This window comes from Pomacea canaliculata, linkage group LG1, assembly GCF_003073045.1.
Source record: "Pomacea canaliculata isolate SZHN2017 linkage group LG1, ASM307304v1, whole genome shotgun sequence".
Lineage (NCBI taxonomy): Eukaryota > Metazoa > Mollusca > Gastropoda > Architaenioglossa > Ampullariidae > Pomacea > Pomacea canaliculata.
The window spans coordinates 24,370,558-24,377,182 of NC_037590.1; the positions used below are offsets into that span (position 1 = coordinate 24,370,558).

The following is a 6,625-nucleotide window of genomic DNA, read 5'->3' on the forward strand; positions in this document are numbered from 1 at the left end:
AGTTGGGCGTGTCTAATGTATTGTTTGTGAGTATTTTTGGTGCCCTCAGTCCCCAACCCTTACCCATGCCCACATCCTTTTCGCCTACTTCCATTGTTTCACTTCAGCTCTAACTCGTCAGAGAACAGTGGAAGAAGAGAGAAACATTGCATGAGTCCACGTTGCCCCATCTGAACCTGTCAGATGGCTACAATTGGTTCAGAGATCTTGTCCTTCATCATCTGCATCTCGTGTAATGAGAGCCAGTGAGCTGCCCTTCATGACTATTGCAGCTCGTGTTGACACCATGACCTCGTGCTCCGGACACAACAGCTGATCATGATAACATGTTTATCACCTGTGGTACACCAATCGTATCAGAACACATGGAGGGATTTCTCGCCTTTGTTCTTCCCAGTATATGTTTAGTCTCAAATGATCCCTGTTGTTTGTGTCACATTTGCAACACATGTTTCCATGCTATCACAGTTTTCCGTGGCGATCGCCAAGCTATGCTTGGAGTTGCTTTCCAAGATGAAGGTTTTGTTGTCACTCTTTGACCGCATGAAACTTTCATCAGAAGAAGTTAGTCTGTCACTCACTGAATATTGCCATTTACCACCTGAAGACAACCATCTCATAAGACCTTGCACGTCTGTCACTCACAAAACACTTGCTTGCATATCCATACACCCTATAATGTCCACACACCCTATACACTCACAACCTCACACTGACAGTGTTCGTCATCATGTCTTCACCGTGCAAGAAATATAGAAAAGTAGGAGTACTGATGTATTGACACTTAGAAAATATGAAATGTATTTATGTTCGTTCATAATGTGGTTCAGACTGGAAAAAGTATTTGCAGTGACACTTCCTTGATAGTACGAGAAAGTGGTAAACATAATATTTACAGTAGATGTACATGCATCACAGAATCGCAGTTTGTGGAAGAGGCCAAGATAGCACTGGAGTCTCACCGTCAGCTACCTGCGGCATTTGTTTAAGGTCAACAGTCTTACCTTGACCTTTTCTTGATTTCTTTTGTTTATTTTTCTTCTTCTTTGCTGTCTTTGTCTCTCGACTTTGAGAAGATTGTTCTGGACGCTGGGTGTGGTTTGTCTGCGGTGTCAGCGTCTCTACGAGGTCAAAGGCGACAAGGTGAGCCGAGGACAGTGGTGACGTGGCATCACGCGCATTGGAGTCCGTCTCTCGACATTCATTAAGATCACTTGGATATTCTAATGAAATAATTGAAAGTGATTGATCTTTAGGAGAATAGTTCGATAAGCTCCACCTGCTCGGAAGAATACTTCTCGCACAGTTCGCTTGGTCCGGTGGCTGCTGGCGAACTAAGAAACATGTCTTTCTGGGCGAGCGAAACTAAGGAGACATCCCAATTCTTGTGCTTGCGACTGCTTTGAGTTTTTATTCCCGAAAATTCTTCGAATATACTTAGATCGCCGTCGTCGAGGTTTGCATGTGCGCGAGCCAGGGTGGTGCTGTCGTCAGCAAGTGCACGGGACAGGTTCGCATCGCGCCTGGGAGGTTCCTCCTCGAGATAGGCGAGCGGTGCCTCCGTCATGTCTGCTGGAGTGTCGTCACATTGTAAGTCACAGCTCGTGCTCCACAACCTGGGCGCTGACATCTTCTCTTGGGACTCTTTGCCGACTACGGACGCAGAAGAGGGAGACTGGAAGCGCGAAAGCGAGGTCTGTAGAAACCTCCTCCTCCTCGCGCGCTAATTCCTCGCCGGGCCTCAAGTGCAAGGCGAGTGTTACATCAACAACTGCAAGCTCCCTTGATGTCAAGCTGGCCTTGGCTTCCGAGGAATCGTGAGTGTCCGCTATGGACGCCTTTCCTCGGTGACCTGCAGGAAGACTGGAGTTAATCACGGAGGTCAAGGCCTCGTCGCGACGGGAAGAGACTGGGAGCCGGGTGATGGCAAGTCCGTGGACAGAGGACCTCCAGTGGGGTGGACCTTGAACAGGAGTATCAGCTACACTTGCTGAGGTGCTGCTGTCGTGTGGTGAGGCTGGCTGGAGGTCACAGGTGTCTCTGGAAACGTAAGAGGCAACTATGCAATACATATTATATGATATAGGTATATGATACAGGTATGTATAAATATATACAGGTACGTCATACAGTAAATACACACACATTTTCGTCTCTACTCTCTTCTACCACGGTTCTATGCATGCGCCAATAGCCAAACACGCGGTTCCCAGTTATGATGCTATCACCACGATAATATATTAAATTATCATTCAATGTAGGCCCATGATTATCGCATATAAGTCGAGCTAACCAGTTAAATACACAGCCCCACCCTCCCCGCATCGTGCTTCCAAAAACAATAATAAGTAAAAGGGAAGATATGTTTACGAAAGGGGAAAAAATTCATTAAAAATGGAATCTACAAAGTCCACACTAAAACAGCTTCATTTCAACCACCACCCTACAGCAACTTCAACACAAGCAGTCACAAAAAAATGCTGCATTTTCATTAAACACCATAAAAGGACAAATGAAAAGAGGGTCTGTGTATGGGCGGCAGATGTTAGGGAACAATGGCCTGTCTGTCAGACACAGATCTACATTTACTTTGACATGGCGACAGGCCGACACCCAGTTTATCACTGAATCACTTTGTTTTCAGTCTGATCAGGCTGTTCAACGTACAGAACCCGTGTAGGCTGGGGTCAAGCCCTCATCCCCCCCTCCCACCACCACCACCACAACAACACACACCGAGACAAAGATGTAGAGAGGGAGAGAGAGGAGGGAGGGTGAGAAAGAGTTGCCGGACCTGGCAGCATGACTACATCTACTTTTGTCCTCCGAGTGCTCGGCCCCGGGTTCCGTGCCCCATCAGCCCTAACACGTGGTGCATCCATGGAGAGTGCCCTGGGCAGCCTGCGCTTGTGGTGTCGACCATCTTTCTCATCATTCTCGGTCCACTGCGAGCCAAGGGCGTAACTGCTGATTTGGCTACGTCACTACTTTCTGGCAGCTGCTCTTGAGCTTCCTGCCACCCAGCTGCACTTGTCACGGGTACTTCGAAGCTACCAGAAGATATTCCGGACGTCAGCAGCAGTACAGGCGCCCGTGATATAGCGTCCTTGGGCGTCAGGTCACACGAGGTTAACTTGCCCTCGTTTTCATCGCTGCTATCGTCCACAGAGCACTGACCGAGTTCCACCTCGTTCTGAAAGCTGCAATAGTTCACAGAATACTGACCGAGTCCGGACTTGTCGTGAACGGCCAGCGCAGTCGCCGGTGGTGGTACGGCAGGGGAGGTCGCTTCGTGCCGTGACGGTCGTGCTCCGCCCTGGGGCGGGCGACTGGGGGCACGTGCTGCACATCAGGAGCGAGTGTCGGACGAGTGCTGCACATCAGGGCGAGTGTCGGACGAGTGCTGCAGCCCCAGTTTAAGTCCGTCCTTGTCGGAGGCAGCGTGTGTGTTGTACGTGTGGGCCGCCTCCTCCTCCTCCATAGGCTTCACTCGATGGCCCCCTCTCTGCACAACCAGCGCAAAATGGGATTAATCATCTTCGATGTCACGTACATTCGATAGGCATGGGTTATAGCAAGCAGCTGATTTGATGGACAAGCACACAAAACAAGGAAATTATTTATTTCTGTCAGTAAATAAAGGATTAACTCGGTCGACATCATGGTGATCCAACAATCCACTCTGGTTACACCTATCCCCGACTTCAAGAATGCTCTTAACACAATGTAGTATAAATGTAAACACGAATTGTCAATAGTATTGATGTAATTTAACAGATGACATCATCATCATCATCATCATCATCATTTGTTCTTGTCCTATCCCCACCGTGCCAGCTACAACTGTAACCTACTGTAGTACCTACTCTCGGAGTCGGCCTATACCTTGCCCAGGGCGCAACCCACGGCGATGCCTGCCCGATGAGGACGATGGAGAAGGCGAGGAGTATCATGCCGACGACGTGAAGCGCGCCATACTTGGGGAATCCTGGGTTGTCGAGCAGGCCCACGGTGGTGATGGTGACCCCCGGCAGAAGCAGCGGCACGGCAAAGACCAGCAGGCAGGGCGACAACAACGCTAGCACATCCTGCTGCCGCGCCTTGGACAGCAGCGCCTGCATACTGCTTCTGGTCACGTGTCTCCAGTTTCTGGAGCTAGCTGAAGACCATCAATCGTTCGCAGTCTGTCGTGCTCTGGAACATTTAACAAAGGCTTCAGCAATGAGGCAACCAGTGCGGCTGTTACCTGCCAGTCCGGTGAGTTATGAAGGAGAAAGGTCTTTGTGAGAATGACACCCGCTGACGTCACATTGAATGACTGAGGGACGAAGCTAATGTAAATTTGAACAGCTTGTACTGAAACCAGTCACACACAAACCTTACAAATACCTGACTAAAACAGGACTCTATGCTCGTATATATTTGTGCTTGCCTGAAATTCTAACTGTTAAAGCCTACGCCAGTGAGGTGGGCCAGGTGTTTGTTATTTGTTAGGATACTAGCACACCTACATATGCTCGAGACCAGAGTTATATCACGGTTTACCTGACACAGAATTCACATCCTTTTTCACGAGAAAGCAAGCTACGGCCGCTAAGGTTAAATAACAAACTCTCTCGGATCCCTCCTTCTCCCTTTTGCGCTCCGACCTCTCTCTCATTCACACAGACACACAGACAAACAGAAGGATAGAAGGCCAGGCGCTCGAGCTAGTTATCTAGTTATCTCACCTGAACGTCCCTGGACGCGTTGTGGAGTTTGTTGTTGGTTGTCTGTTACCAGTGTCACATGGAGGGAATGGTTTTCTGCCGCACGCCCTCACCTGGCGTCGGTCTCCACGCCAAAGGTGTGTTTGTTACAGTACACATCCACACGTCCTGCCACACAGCCTGCAGTCTGCCACAGCCAGCGCTGTCCGAGATCAATAGTTACAGCCCCTACAGCCCAGCCCTCGGCCTTGTTTGTCCGGATACTCACCTTGTCTCCCTGGGTGATCCGCACGCGCTCCTGTCGCTGTTGGCCCCGTGACGAGCTCGAGGCTGGCTCGAACCTCTTGAACTTTTAGCCACCTCGCGGTTCGCAGGAGACTGTCGCGCGCCTCCTTTTTGTCTCGCCCCGATTACCACGCCGCCGACCGAGTCGCCGCCATCGCAGGTGGGCATGGCGACAGGTAAACACACCTCAACACACCAGCCATACAATACTTATCAATAAATACACGCTTACCTAACGGACCTGGGACTCTATGGGTCTCAATGTCGATCATTATCTATAGAGGTAAGGTACGCTCCTCCTGAATGACTTGCAGCTCCTGGTGGTGATGCAATGGGTTGATTGAGAACTTTTCCTCAGCTATAGATCGAAACACAAAGCCGTGAGCATTAATATCTTTCTTTTACAGCCAGATGTGTGTGCAAGAGAGAATATTAATCGCCTTTTATTCGACCAGCAACAACAGTTAATATGAGCACCATGCCCAGCTTTGCCATAGTGGAGAAAGCTATAGCTCTGGGTCTTCTAATCCACCACAACCACCCTTTTCTTTTCTATCTCCTTTTTCTGCTGCAAATGTGCGAAGATTTTTTTTTTCGCTCTCCATCTTTTCAGCTCAGGCTTTGCTATCAACCACATGATAATTATGTGGGTCTCCATGGGTGCAAACTTCAGTAACCAGCTGAGTGTATGTGCACAATCAGAGCTTAAAATGAACAAAAACATCGAATCGACGTAGAAATTTAGTAAATATATGAGCAACAGAGCGAGCAGATGAAGAAAGAAAAAAAAGGGCTAATTAATAAATCAGATATTAAACTTCAGTTTTTTACATCCGTCACCCACACAGCTGCCCACCTTTTACACCTGACGTTGTAGCGTTGTGAACTGAAAGTGAAGTTTCATGTGAATGGTCCAGGGTGCTTTCTGAGGTTAGCTGTTATAACTTAGACCGTCGATCGATCTGGGGTAACCCTCGAGGTACCCTGCTCGAAAAGGATAAGAAATAGATTGCTATGCTCAGTTAGCAGGGTCAATAAATAGACCCATACATAGCTATGAATGATTAGCACTCAGTAAGAATATTTAATGGAGCTAAGGCGCGCTTATCCGAAATATTTGCGTGCATGCAGTGTCCTCGTGTCTCTCTCCCCACATCTCTCTCTCACACAATGATGGGGAGGGAGGTATATTTTTTCAGTCCATTTCTCATGCCCGGTTTTGTTTACAGATGCATCCTGGGAGCTGGACGACACATGACAGACACTTTGGCGTGTCTCTGGACGGTGTCTTGCCGATGTTCTTGACGACGGTGATGTGAGAAAGGCCCACACAGGCAACAAGAAGCCTACATCTTTGCAGGAAGTGACGACAATGTAAACTGTCAGCGCATTTACATTTTTGTTACTCTCTCTTTACAGCTTCCTATCCATTAAAGGCAGGGTAACTTTCTACCTCCTGTGCAATCACTCACATAAGCACGCACGCCAGTTCGATCAGTCCCTTCTCCAACAAACATCCCTCACATTGCGCACCTTTGTTTTATGGACCAACAATTGTTAACAGGCTCCAGAATACAGTTCCAACGCAGAGGTCACTGTTGAGTGAATAGTATTGTGCGTGCTTGATATCA

General features: G+C 48.5%; 1 long non-coding RNA gene across 1 annotated transcript; it reads right to left on the minus strand.

The window, feature by feature from the left end:
* Nucleotides 1–1,860: 1,860 nt before the first annotated feature.
* Nucleotides 1,861–4,971, minus strand: LOC112572867. Its single transcript, XR_003101091.1, has 4 exons — nt 4,731–4,971; nt 3,886–4,194; nt 3,226–3,505; nt 1,861–2,040 (listed from the first exon to the last, which is right to left on the minus strand). It is a non-coding gene; the product is annotated as an uncharacterized LOC112572867 (long non-coding RNA).
* Nucleotides 4,972–6,625: the final 1,654 nt, after the last annotated feature.